Here is a 14,420-nt window from a genome sequence, read left to right on the forward strand (position 1 = left end):
AAGCCTGCAAGAAGTATGGGATTATGTAAAAAGACCAAATCTACGTCTGATTGGGGTGCCTGAAAGTGAGGGGGAAAATGGAACCAAGTTGGAAAACACTCTTCAGGATATCATCCAGGAGAACTTCCCCAACCTAGTAGGGCAGGCCAACATTCAAATTCAGGAAATACAGAGAACGCCACAAAGATACTCCTCGAGAAGAGCAACTCCAAGACACATAATTGCCAGATTCACCAAAGTTGAAATGAAAGAAAAAATCTTAAGGGCAGCCAGAGAGAAAGGTCGGGTTACCCACAAAGGGAAGCCCATCAGACTAACAGCAGATCTCTCGGCAGAAACTCTACAAGCCAGAAGAGAGTGGGGGCCAATATTCAACGTTCTTAAAGAAAAGAATTTTCAACCCAGAATTTCATATCCAGCCAAACTAAGTTTCAAGTGAAGGAGAAATAAAATCCTTTACAGATAAGCAAATGCTTAGAGATTTTGTCACCACCAGGCCTGCCTTACAAGAGACCCTGAAGGAAGCCCTAAACATGGAAAGGAACAACCGGAACCAGCCATTGCAAAAACATGCCAAAATGTAAAGACCATCGAGGCTAGGAAGAAACTGCATCAACTAACGAGCAAAATAACCAGTTAATATCATAATGGCAGGATCAAGTTCACACATAACAATATTAACCTTAAATGTAAATGGACTAAATGATCCAATTAAAAGACACAGACTGGCAAACTGGATAAAGAGTCAAGACCCATCAGTGCTGTATTCAGGAGACCCATCTCACATGCAGAGACATACATAGGCTCAAAATAAAGGGATGGAGGAAGATCTACCAAGCAAATGGAGAAAAAAAAAAAGCAGGGGTTGCAATCCTAGTCTCTGATAAAACAGACTTTAAACCATCAAAGATCAAAAGAGACAAAGAAGGCCATTACATAATGGTAAAGGGATCAATTCAACAGGAAGAGCTAACTATCCTAAATATATATGCACCCAATACAGGAGCACCCAGATTCATAAAGCAAGTCCTTAGAGACTTACAAAGAGACTTAGACTCCCATACAATAATAATGGGAGACTTCAACACTCCACTGTCAACATTAGACAGATCAACGAGACAGAAAGTTAACAAGGATATCCAGGAATTGAACTCATCTCTGCACCAAGCGGACCTAATAGACATCTATAGAACTCTCCACCCCAAATCAACAGAATATACATTCTTCTCAGCACCACATCGCACTTATTCCAAAATTGACCACATAATTGGAAGTAAAGCACTCCTCAGCAAATGTAAAAGAACAGAAATTATAACAAACTGTCTCTCAGACCACAGTGCAATCAAACTAGAACTCAGGACTAAGAAACTCAATCAAAACCGCTCAACTACATGGAAACTGAACAACCTGCTCCTGAATGACTACTGGGTACATAACGAAATGAAGGCAGAAATAAAGATGTTCTTTGAAACCAATGAGAACAAAGACACAACATACCAGAATCTCTGGGACACATTTAAAGCAGTGTGTAGAGGGAAATTTATAGCACTAAATGCCCACAAGAGAAAGCAGGAAAGATCTAAAATTGACACTCTAACATCACAATTAAAAGAACTAGAGAAGCAAGAGCAAACACATTCAAAAGCTAGCAGAAGGCAAGAAATAACTAAGATCAGAGCAGAACTGAAGGAGATAGAGACACAAAAAACCTCCAAAAAATCAATGAATCCAGGAGTTGGTTTTTTGAAAAGATCAACAAAATTGACAGACCGCTAGCAAGACTAATAAAGAAGAAAAGAGAAAGGAATCAAATAGACGCAATAAAAAATGATAAAGGGGATATCACCACCGACCCCACAGAAATACAAACTACCATCACAGAATACTATAAACACCTCTACGCAAATCAACTAGAAAATCTAGAAGAAATGGATAATTTCCTGGACACTTACACTCTCCCAAGACTAAACCAGGAAGAAGTTGAATCCCTGAATAGACCAATAGCAGGCTCTGAAATTGAGGCAATAATTAATAGCCTACCAACCAAAAAAAGTCCAGGACCAGATGGATTCACAGCTGAATTCTACCAGAGGTACAAGGAGGAGCTGGTACCATTCCTTCTGAAACTATTCCAATCAATAGAAAAAGAGGGAATCCTCCCTAACTCATTTTATGAGGCCAACATCATCCTGATACCAAAGCCTGGCAGAGACACAACAAAAAAAGAAAATTTTAGACCAATATCCCTGATGAACATCGATGCAAAAATCCTCAATAAAATACTGGCAAACCGGATTCAGCAGCACATCAAAAAGCTTATCCACCATGATCAAGTGGGCTTCATCCCTGGGATGCAAGGCTGGTTCAACATTCGCAAATCAATAAACGTAATCCAGCATATAAACAGAACCAAAGACAAGAACCACATGATTATCTCAATAGATGCAGAAAAGGCTTTTGACAAAATTCAACAGCCCTTCATGCTAAAAACGCTCAATAAATTCGGTATTGATGGAACGTACCTCAAAATATAAGAGCTATTTATGACAAACCACAGCTAATATCATACTGAATGGGCAAAAACTGGAAAAATTCCCTTTGAAAACTGGCACAAGACAGGGATGCCCTCTCTCACCACTCCTATTCAACATAGTGTTGGAAGTTCTGGCTAGGGCAATCAGGCAAGAGAAAGAAATCAAGGGTATTCAGTTAGGAAAAGAAGAAGTCAAATTGTCCCTGTTTGCAGATGACATGATTGTATATTAGAAAACCCCATTGTCTCAGCCCAAAATCTCCTTAAGCTGATAAGCAACTTCAGCAAAGTCTCAGGATACAAAATTAATGTGCAAAAATCACAAGCATTCTTATACACCAGTAACAGACAAACAGAGAGCCAAATCAGGAATGAACTTCCATTCACAATTGCTTCAAAGAGAATAAAATACCTAGGAATCCAACTTACAAGGGATGTAAAGGACCTCTTCAGGAGAACTACAAACCACTGCTCAGTGAAATAAAAGAGGACACAAACAAATGGAAGAACATACCATGCTCATGGATAGGAAGAATCAATATCGTGAAAATGGCCATACTGCCCAAGGTTATTTATAGATTCAATGCCATCCCCATCAAGCTACCAATGAGTTTCTTCACAGAATTGGAAAAAACTGCTTTAAAGTTCATATGGAACCAAAAAAGAGCCCGCATTGCCAAGACAATCCTAAGTCAAAAGAACAAAGCTGGAGGCGTCACGCTACCTGACTTCAAACTATACTACAAGGCTACAGTAACCAAAACAGCATGGTACTGGTACCAAAACAGAGATATAGACCAATGGAACAGAACAGAGTCCTCAGAAATAATACCACACATCTACAGCCATCTGATCTTTGACAAACCTGAGAGAAACAAGAAATGGGGAAAGGATTCCCTATTTAATAAATGGTGCTGGGAAAATTGGCTAGCCATAAGTAGAAAGCTGAAACTGGATCCTTTCCTTACTCCTTATACGAAGATTAATTCAAGATGGATTAGAGATGTTAAATGTTAAACCTAATACCATAAAAACCCTAGAAGAAAACCTAGGTAATGCCATTCAGGACATAGGCATGGGCAAGGACTTCATGTCTAAAACACCAAAAGCAACGGCAGCAAAAGCAAAAATTGACAAATGGATCTAATTAAACTAAAGAGCTTCTGCACAGCAAAAGAAACTACCATCAGAGTGAACAGGCAACCTACAGAATGGGAGAAAATTTTTGCAATCTCATCTGACAAAGGGCTAATATCCAGAATCTACAAAGAACTCAAACAAAATACAATCAAGAAAAAAACAAACAACCCCATCAAAAAGTGGGGAAAGGATATGAACAGACATTTCTCAAAAGAAGACATTCATACAGCCAACAGACACATGAAAAAATGCTCATCATCACTCGCCATCAGAGAAATGCAAATCAAAACCACAATGAGATACCATCTCACACCAGTTAGAAGGGCAATCATTAAGAAGTCAGGAAACAACAGGTGTTGGAGAGGATGTGGAGAAATAGGAACACTTTTACACTGTTGGTGGGATTGTAAACTAGTTCAACCATTATGGAAAACAGTATGGCGATTCCTCAAGGATCTAGAACTAGATGTACCATATGACCCAGCCATCCCACTACTGGGTATATACCCAAAGGATTATAAATCATGCTGCTATAAAGACACATGCACACGTATGTTTATTGCGGCACTATTCACAATAGCAAAGACTTGGAATCAACCCAAATGTCCATCAGTGACAGACTGGATTAAGAAAATGTGGCACATATACACCATGGAATACTATGCAGCCATAAAAAAGGATGAGTTTGCGTCCTTTATAGGGACATGGATGCAGCTGGAAACCATCATTCTTAGCAAACTATCACAAGAAGGAAAACCAAACACCGCATGTTCTCACTCATAGGTGGGAACTGAACAATGACATCACTTGGACTCGGGAAGGGGAACATCACACACTGGGCCTATCATGGGGAGGGGGAGAGGGGAGGGATTGCATTGGGAGTTATACCTGATATAAATGATGAATGATGGGTGCTGACGAGTTGATGGGTGCAGCACACCAACATGGCACAAGTATACACATGTAACAAACCTGCACGTTATGCACATGTACCCTAGAACTTAAAGTATAATAATAAAAAAAAAAGATAATAGAGTTAACAGTATCCACTGGGAAGGGTTTGTAAGAACATAACAATCCAAAGACAGTAATGGCGCCACTCTGGGCTCCTCCTTCTGGTTGCCATGTGGCAGATACAGTGGGAGCCCATATGCCCTCCAGCCAACTCAGCTGTCACCTGCAGCTTGGAGAACAGTTCCCTCCTACATCAATGGGTCCCTTATTTAAGCACCTGCATCTCTGCACCTAGGAGTTTCCCCCAGCCATGGGAACCTGCTCAGCCTGTGTTCTGGGCAGGTCAGGAGTCGCAGAGTGAGCAACCGCATCACTGGTTTCTAATACTGCACACATAAGATACCCACTTGTGTGCAGAAAGTGTCTTCCTTTAGGCTTGCAACTCCCTTCACATGAAAGATTAATGAGGGAAATCGTTGTATTCTGCATAAAAACTAGATCAAATTTATACACAAAATCATTTGTCTAAAAATTTAAGTTTTCAAATAAAAATTAAAATGCATTTCTGACATGCAAAATAAATTTTAAAAATTTTACAAAATCACCTTATGTCAGCACCACCTTTGTTTTTCTGTATGAAGTCAACAGAAACTGTTACTTTATTAAAACACAGTTTTATCTCCCATGTATATTTTTGTCTCTCCATCATTTCCATGTCTGACCACTGCTACTACTATGTCTTATCATAACATTCCATTCATACTTAAAACCAAGAAAAGGGTGAAGTTCCATCCTTAACAACTAAACAGGCATTTTGGACAACACATTCTTGGCAACGAAACCTGGACAACATTTATCAAACATGATAGGGAAATTTATCACTCTGTATTATAAAAAGGACAGCCAGATATCAACTGTTACAGAAATGAAATAGATGGAAATTTTTTTTGTTTTTTGTTTTTGGTTTTTTGGGTTTTTTTGAGACGGAGTCTCGCTCTGCCACACAGGCTGGAGTGCTGTGGCCAGAATAGATGGAAAATTTTTAACAAATTGTTTAAACTTTTTTCCTAAAGAGACTTCCTCCACTGCCAGAGATCTGGAATAGCCTCCTTGTCAGTCATCCAGAAGCAATTCTTCACATAATTGATGAACTTGGCTTCCACTTTGGGAAGAAAACCACCTTTTTCTGTATTTCCTTGCATTTTTGCTCTAACATCTTCTACAGAACGAGGTCCTTTTGGTGTTTTAGGAGTTTTTTCCTGTTTTTCGAAGGATTCTTGTCCTTTTGATCTTGGTGTTGATGATGGTTTTGAGTCTTTTCCATTCTGATATGACTTGTGTGCATTTTTGGCTGGAGTATCTCATATAGATTTCTTCATTGGTGCTTTTTCTTCAGTTTCCTCATTATCAAAATCATCATCATTATCATCAAAATCATCATCTTCATCTTCATCATCTTCTTCATCATCATGACCAGCATCATCTTCGTCGGCAGCAAGTTTTACTTTTTTCTGTGGAACCTTGCTACCACCTCCAGGGGCAGCCTGTTTTCCAGATATACTTAAGAGTTGGTTTCACATCCTTGTCTTCATCTTTTGACTCTGCATCTTTCTCCATAGCTACAAAGTGCTGTCCATGAGCATGCACTGGCCCTGAACCGCACTTCAACCGTAAGATCACCGGTGGTGTGATTTCAAAGCCCCCATTGGCTGTACAGGCATTTACAAAGTTGCCAGTATTACTTTAATTGGACTGCCTTCATAATTCATTGCCTCGGCTTCAACAACGTGCAATTCATCCTTTGCCCCAGTCCCTAAACCAACCATTCTTAAAGATAACTGGCACTCTTTTTCATCATTATCCACCCTGAAGTGATAACCTTTGTCAGCCTTGAGTTCACAACTGAAAAGATAGTTCTAGGGCCTCAGGGGGCTCATGTCCATGACCACTGAATCTTCCATCAGGTGGTAGCATGCACTTAGGTGGGAGAGAAGGCGGACAGAGATAAATGACCACTGCTCAAGAGAACAGCCATGCAGGATGGAATCACACCAGGGAAAGCTCTTTTTATTTTTACTTACTTATTTACTGAGATAGGGTCTCACTCCGTCACCCAGGCTGGAGTGCAGTGGCACGATCTCGGCTCACTGCAACCTCCACCTCCTGGGTTCAAGCGATTCTCCTGCCTCAGCCTCCCAAGTAGCTGGGACAACAGGTACACGCCACTGTGCCCAGCTAATTTTTGCATTTTTAGTAGAGACAGGGGTTTCACCAGGTTGGCCAGGCTGGTTTCAAACTCTTCGCCTCACGAGATCCTCCCACCTTGGCCTCCCAAAGTGCTGGGATTACAGATGTAAGCCACTGTCTGTGCCTGGCCAGTACTACTTTTCTTAATGCTAGGATCTTTAGACTTTATGTGTTGGATGGTGTATCACACAGAGGGGACGTGTGGCTGCATAAGTGTTTGCTCATTTTTCAAGAGAATCTGTGCTCCAAGTTGATCAACATTAAATTTTGTGCATTCAGTGTGACACCTCCCAAAATGAACCTCAACCAGTGGGAAATGGGAACAGGCGGATCTCTGGGAAGTGGTACTTAGGGATGTTCTGGGCCAACCTCCGGAGTCCACCAGCAGGCCTGGGTGCCAGCTGCCCACAGCAGTAAGTAGCTCATTGAAAGACCCTTCATCTCTTCCCCATTCCCTCCCTGTGGGATCACCTCAAATAATTCTCTTGCATTCAAATCCATGTCTCGGAGTCTGCTTCTTGAAGAACCCAAACTATTGCAACCTAGATAAGGCCTCCTCCTCCTCAGCATCCTTTCGGCTTCTGAGGCAACCCTACCAACCAGCATGACATCATGGAAGGAGCCCAAGCAGGGGCGTTTCACAGATGGGGTTCAAATCCCAACTCTGCCCTTACTAATTGTGTCATCAAGCCAAGCCCCATTGCTGTTCCCCCATTTCCCCATCTTTAAAGCAGCACCTGCATTACAGGGATGTGATGAGGAGTCTGCCACAGAACCGGCTCAACTCTTGTTCTATTCACTAGTTGGAGCTTCCTAAAGAGAAGCAGGTACCCAAAGTTTCCAGAGATGCCTGTAGAGCACAAGTGCTTGGCATAAAGGAATGGGCTCCAAAAAGCAGAATGCAAAAAATTCATTAGGGAGAAATTTTTAGATAGAGAATGGAGTAACCACCATCACGAAGAGAAAAATCTTTTCTACAAACATAGAAGGATGTCCCTATTGCCAGATCCCTTGCGTCGGGAACCAGGAAAGTAAGTTCCTCTTGGCCAAGGCCGTACTTGCCATTGGCAGCCTGTAATTGGAACCGGAATATTTCTTAGGTATTGCCAAGTCGATCGGCGACTGGCTTGTTTTCCTAGAAAATGAGTGACAGCTGCACAACAGCTTTTAAGTCATCAAGAGAGAGAAGGAAGAAAGCCTAGCCTCCCTGCGCCTTCTGTGCACCCCTGGGGAACTATTCGTGCATTCACGTCTCAAACCAGCACACATCCAAGTTAAAACTTAGCACTTGGCTGGAACTTCTAGGAGAAGTTGTTCCTAAACAAATGTGAAGGAAACTTAAAAATTAATAAAGTGATGGGCAATCTGTACACTGACTTTTTTTTTTTTTCAAAACCTCCTTTGACACCTTCCTAATTAAGGAGAACTGGCTGCTGGTTTCTGCTTCTGGTACCCAGAGTCAGGGAATCACTGAGAGACAGAAGGAGTAACTATTAACTCTAGGTTGGTTTTTCCCTCTCTTGGAAACTGATTGCACACGCTGGATGAAGGATCTGATTAGACAGCAAAGCAGACCAACTGGGAGCTGTGGTTCCAAGGGAGAGCTCAGTCAGCACTGGTCGTCCACCGGGGCAAATGCCTTGGCAGAAAAATGAGTAGACAGGAACAGCCAAGCATTCAACAAATGAAAGATGCTGGGAGCCCCAGGCAGCTCAGGGGAGATCTCTCTGACCTTTCTGGCCCTGGTAAAACAACAGTGAATAAGACAGACACAAAGTCCCTGTCCCAAGGACACTGACATGGGGGTGCAGGAGAAAGACAAGCAAATAATTTCACAAGCAATTTCCAAAGTGCACAAGAAGGGTCATGATTCATCAGGACAAGGTGCTACGTACCTAGTCTGGGGTGCTGGGAAAAGTCAGGTCAACTGAGACCTGTGGATGAGGACTTCCCCAATCAGGGGGAGAAAGAAAGCTTGCTCCAGAGAGAAGAGTCTGCCTGGAAGGCCTGAAGCCCATGGGACTTTTGAGAAAATGAAAGAAGCCTCCTGCAACTGAAGCTAGAGAAGGAGGATGAAATTAAACAAGGAAAAGAGTAGTTTCCTCAAAAAGTTACAAGTCGAACTACCATGTGATCTAGTAATCATACTTCCAAATATTTATCCAAAATAGACAGACACGGTGGCTCATGCCTGTAATCCTAGCACTTTGGGAGACTGAGGAAGGTGGATCACATGAGGCCAGCAGTTCGAGACCAGCCTTGCCAACACAGTGAAATCCCATCTCTACTAAAAATACAAAAAAAATAAAATAAAATAGCCAGGTGCCGTGGCACATGCCTGTAGTCCCAGCTACTAGGGAGGCTGAAGCAGGAGAATCGCTTGAACCCAGGAGGTGGAGGTTGCAGTGAGCCAAGATCGCACCATTGCACTCCAGCCTAGGTGACACAGAGACACTCCATCTCAAAAAAAAAAAAGGATTAAAATCAGGATCTCAAAGAGGTATTTGCACTCCCATGTTTACTACAGCATTATTCACAACAGCCAAGGAATGAAAACAACCTAAATGTGCACTGATGAATAAATGGATAAGGAAAGCATGGTATATTCATACAGTGGAGCATGATTTAGCTTGAAAAAAGAAGGAAAGCCTGCCACATTTGACAATATGGGGAGGTATTATGCTAAGTGAAATAAGCCAGTTGCAGAAAGAAAAATGCTGTATGATTCCACTTACAGGATGACTCTCAAACAGTCAAACACACAGAAACAGCAAAATGGTGGTTGCCAGGGGCTGAGGGGAGAGGGTGGGGAGTTGCTATTCAATGGGTATAAAGTTTCAGTGATGTGGCTGGGCGCGGTGGCTCACGCCTGTAATCCCAGCACTTTGGGAGACCGAGGCGGGTGGATCACCTGAGGTCGGAAGTTCAAGGCCAGCCTGACAACATGCAGAAACCCCATCTCCACCAAAAATACAAAATTAGCCAGGCATGGTGGTGCATGCCTGTAATCCCAGCTACTCAGGAGACTGAGGCAGGAGAATCGCTCGAACCTGGGAGGCAGAGGTTGCTGTGAGCCAAGATCACGCCATTGTACTGCAGCCTGGGCAACAAAAGCAAAACTCTGTCTCAAAAATAAAAGAAAATACAAAAAGTAGTGGGGTGTGGTGGCGTGCGCCTATAGTCCCAGATATTCAAGAAGCTGACGCAGGAGAATCACTTGAACCCAGGAAGCAAAGGTTGCAGGGAGCTGAGACCGTGCCACTGCACTCCAGCCTGGGGACAGAGTGAGACTGCATCTCAAAAAAAAAAGAAAGAAAAAAAGTTTCAGTGATGCAAGTTGAGTAAGTTCTAGAGATCTGTTGCACAATATTGTGCCTGTAGATGACAACACTGTATTATGCACTTAAATATTTGTTGAGATGATAGATCTCATGTTAAATATTAAGTTAAATGTTCTTATTACAATTTAAACAAAAACATAACAGATGCAATGCAATTGACACAATTAATATCTCAAAATCAGTTCAGATATTAATTGTGGTGGTTTCTAGCTCTGTTAAAACCAGAGCCTTATCTGCCTGCCGTCCAAACCATTCTCAGAACATCAAGATGATTTTTGTCATTGCCTGTGAGCAGCATGTTGTAAAGAGGACTAGAGACTAGCCTCTATGCCACAGACTTCTCTTCCTGTGTGTGAAAACCAGGCAGGCTCACCTGAGACACCTGGGTGACCTGAGCAAGAATACAACTTGGCACAAAGTGGACGAGCCTTGCAGGTAACTGGGATTGTTCTTCTCAGTTGACTGCTCGTCAACCATTTACCTTCATTCCAACCCCAGAGCCAGCTTTATGACACTCCATGTTCTGCTGTCACTGTCTTGAAATTCCTAACTTTTTAACAAGGGGCCTCACATTTTTATGTTTTACTGGACTCTGTAAATCATGCAGCTAATCTTGCCACACCCTGAGTAGTTTATCAACATATTTTTCTTTCCAGTCATTAAGAGTTTCTTTTACAAGAGAAATAAAATGGTTAAAAAAAAAGCGTTATCCTTCTAGTAATAATATCTCTGCGACTGTTTTAGCGGTTCTTATAATCTGGACCTCTGGGTAACTACCCAGTTGGCCCACTTCTTAACATATTTCTGGGGCCAAGAACTGTGGGGATCCTTGGACAGCAACTATATCTATGTTCACAGCTCCTCCTTTCACCTTGTTGGGCAAATTGGCAGCAGTGGAAGACAGAACCCTATCACCATTAAGACCAATGGTGCTGGACCCAGATTAACTTGGGTTCAAATCCCAGCTTTGCCTTTTACGTCTGTAAACTGAAAAGACGATAGAACCACAGGATTATTGTAGAGATTAAATGAGATCATGAATATAGAGTGTTCCATACCAAGTGAGTAGTCTGTGTTGTCTATCCGCATTGTAGAGTTGCCACTGTCTCTCCCTGCATCGTATGCAGCCTTGGTGTGGTTATCAATCAGGGTATACGCCTCCTCACTGCAGAAGCTGGGGGCACTAGAGGCTTCTCCTACCAGATCTCCCTCTTGATGTGTTTGTGTTGCTGGGAGAATAGGCTCATGCTATAAGATCAGCCAGTCGTACTCTCCCCAAAACTGGGCAGGAAAGAGGCAAAGATGGAAGAAATTTTTGTATGTTTTCACTGAATCCATCAGTAGTCCTGAAAACACAGTTTCAGCTGTTGCAGCTGTTACAGTCTGCAGCTGTAGAGATCTCTAGCCTTCCCTTCAATCCTGCAAGTTTCCCTACATCCTTAGAAGTAGCCCTCTTCTTTCTCACATCAGTCACAACAGCTTCTGTTGCTTACAACCAAACACTCTAACTTACACCCCATCACTGAGAAAGTGTGGATACAGATCCAGATCTTTCCCCTAAAGTATCAATTCACTCAGGACATTAGACTCAGCCCAGGTAGCACAAAGCTGATACTGGGATAATGGGAAGGTGCACTCTCTCCCAGTACCTGTGCAGGTGGGTGGTATGTGTGACCCACAGGAAGCCTCCGGGCAAGCCAGCCAGCCGGGCACCTTTTCTCCCACAGGAAACAGCTTGCACATTCAGTCTCAAGAAGCAGAACACAGTAAATAGACAGAGCTGCCTGGCGCTGATATACTCTCGTGGCGGAAGGGCCCTGGAGTCTCTAGAGCTGATCTTGGGAGGGTGCCTATCCTCTAATTATCCCTTGCCCTCCAGCCTTCCCACAACATGTCAGCAGCACAAAGAGCTAGCCAGGCAGAGCTCTCCCCAGGCCTGCGTGTCCATGGATGGAGTGGCGGCTGCAGATGTGGGATGGTCAGGAGACTATGGAGCAATATCCAGAACTGTCTCTGTCTTCAAAGGAACAGGATAGTGATTTATTCTGCGAGAGAGTGACTACCCAATCATTGCAGGGTTCTCGGAACAAGCAAATGCTCATAAGAGGATGTCTTACTAACCTTCAATGTAAATTTATGTTTTGGATTGTTTTTGGTCTGGAACAAACATTCTGAGGTGAGGACAGAGAAAAAACATCAGCAAGAGATGCTAAATGTGAGAATCAGCAAGTCCCATAGAGATCATGCACTTCAGCATCCCCATTTTATGGGTGAGAAAGCAGAGGACCAGAGAGGAAACCATGAACTCCAGTTCCCTGTTATATGCTGAACTATGACTCCCCGAAGTTCACATGAAAGGCAACCAAAGCAAAAATGGACAAATGGGATCGCATCAAGTTAAAAAGCTTCTGCACAGCAGAGGAAACGATCAGCAAAGAAGCTCAAACGACTCAACAGAAAAAGTCTAACAACGTGATCAAAAAAATAGGCAAAAGATTTGAATAGACATATATCAAAAGCAGACCTACAAAAGACAAACAGGTATATGAAAAGGCGCTCAACATCCCTGATCATCAGAGAATGCAAATCCAAACTACAGTGAGATATCATCGCACCCCGTTTAAAATCACTTTTATCCAAAAGACAGGCATGAACGAATGCTGGCAAGGATGTGGAGAAAAGGGAACCCACGTACGCTGTTGGTGGGAATGCAAATTAGAAAACCACCGAGGAGGACAGTTTGGAGGTTCCTCAGAAAACTAAAAGTGAAACTACCATATAATCCAGCAATCCCATTGCTGGGTATACACGCAAAAGGAAGGAGATCAGTATATCAAGATGTCCACACTCCCATGCTAGGTACAGCACTGTTCCCCACAGCCAAAAATTTGAAAGCAACCTAAGTGTCCATCAACAGATGAATAGATCAAGAAAATGTGGTACTTACACATAATGGGAAACCATGCCACCTTAAAAAAAAGAAATGAGATCTTGACATTTGCAAAAATGTGGATGAAACTGGAGGTCATTATACTAAGTGAAATAAACCAGGCACAGAAACATAAACATCACGTTTTCACCTATTTCTGGGATCTAAACATCAAAATAATTGAATTCATGGAAATAGAGAGTAGAAGGATGGGTACCAGAGGCTGGGAAGGGTAATGGAGGGGTGAGGGAGAGGTGGGGAGGATTAATGATTATCAAAACAAATAGAAAGAACAAATAAGATGCAGTATTTGATAACACAACGAGGTGACTATAGTCAATTATGATTGAACTGCACCTTTTGTTGTTTTTTTTTTTTTTTGATACGCAGTTTCACTCTTGTCGCACAGGCTGGAGTGCAATGGCGCGATCTCAGCTCACCGCAACCTTTGCCTCCCAGGTTCAACTGATTCTCCTGCCTCAGCCTCGCCAGTAGCTGGGATTATAGGCATGTGCCACCACACCCAGCTAATTTTGTATTTTTAGTAGAGATGGGGTTTCTCCATGTTGCTCAGGCTAGTCTCAAACTTCTGACCTCAGATGATCCACCTGCCTTGGCTTCTCAAAGTGCTGGGATAACAGGTGCATTTTTACATTTGCAACACAAAGGATAAATGTTTGAAGGGATTTTACGTGATGTGATTATTACACACTGCATGCCTGTACCAAAACATCTCATGTACCCCATACATATACGCACCTCTATGTAACCACATTTTTAAATTTACAAATAATTTTTTTAAAACGTTAAATGCATGTGTTGAAGTCAACCCCTAATACCTCAGAGTGTGATTTATTTGAAAATATGCAGACAAAACAAGTTCACGTAGGTCATACAGGAGAAGAATGGGCCCTAATTCCATAGAACTATGTTCTTATAAAAAGGGGAAGCTTGGACACAGACACTCACACAGGGAGAACTAACATGAAGGCAGAAGTCAGGGTGATGCATCTACAATCCAAGGAAGTACAAGCCAAAGGTTGCCAGCAAACCGCTAGGAGCAAGGAGAAAGACATGCAACAGATGATTCCCCACAGCCCTCCAGTGAAGCCAACACTGCCGACATCTTGATCTCGGAGTCTAAGCCTCCTGAACCACATGACGATAAAGTTGTGTCGTTTAAGCCACCCAGTCTGTGGTAGCTCATCACATCAGCTCTAGGAAACTAATAACGTCCCCCAGCAATTTTTAATGTATTCCAAACTCACTATTAGTA

At 42.5% G+C, this 14,420-nt stretch overlaps 1 protein-coding gene and 1 pseudogene across 1 annotated transcript in view; both read right to left on the reverse strand.

The window, feature by feature from the left end:
- RBFOX1 (RNA binding fox-1 homolog 1) overlaps positions 1-14,420 on the reverse strand; it is a 2,535,170-nt gene that overhangs the window by 2,397,561 nt on the left and 123,189 nt on the right. The window lies entirely within an intron of this gene.
- LOC117097680 lies at positions 5,657-6,588 on the reverse strand (annotated as a pseudogene).

This window comes from Trachypithecus francoisi, unplaced genomic scaffold, assembly GCF_009764315.1.
Source record: "Trachypithecus francoisi isolate TF-2019V2 unplaced genomic scaffold, Tfra_2.0 Lachesis_group15, whole genome shotgun sequence".
Lineage (NCBI taxonomy): Eukaryota > Metazoa > Chordata > Mammalia > Primates > Cercopithecidae > Trachypithecus > Trachypithecus francoisi.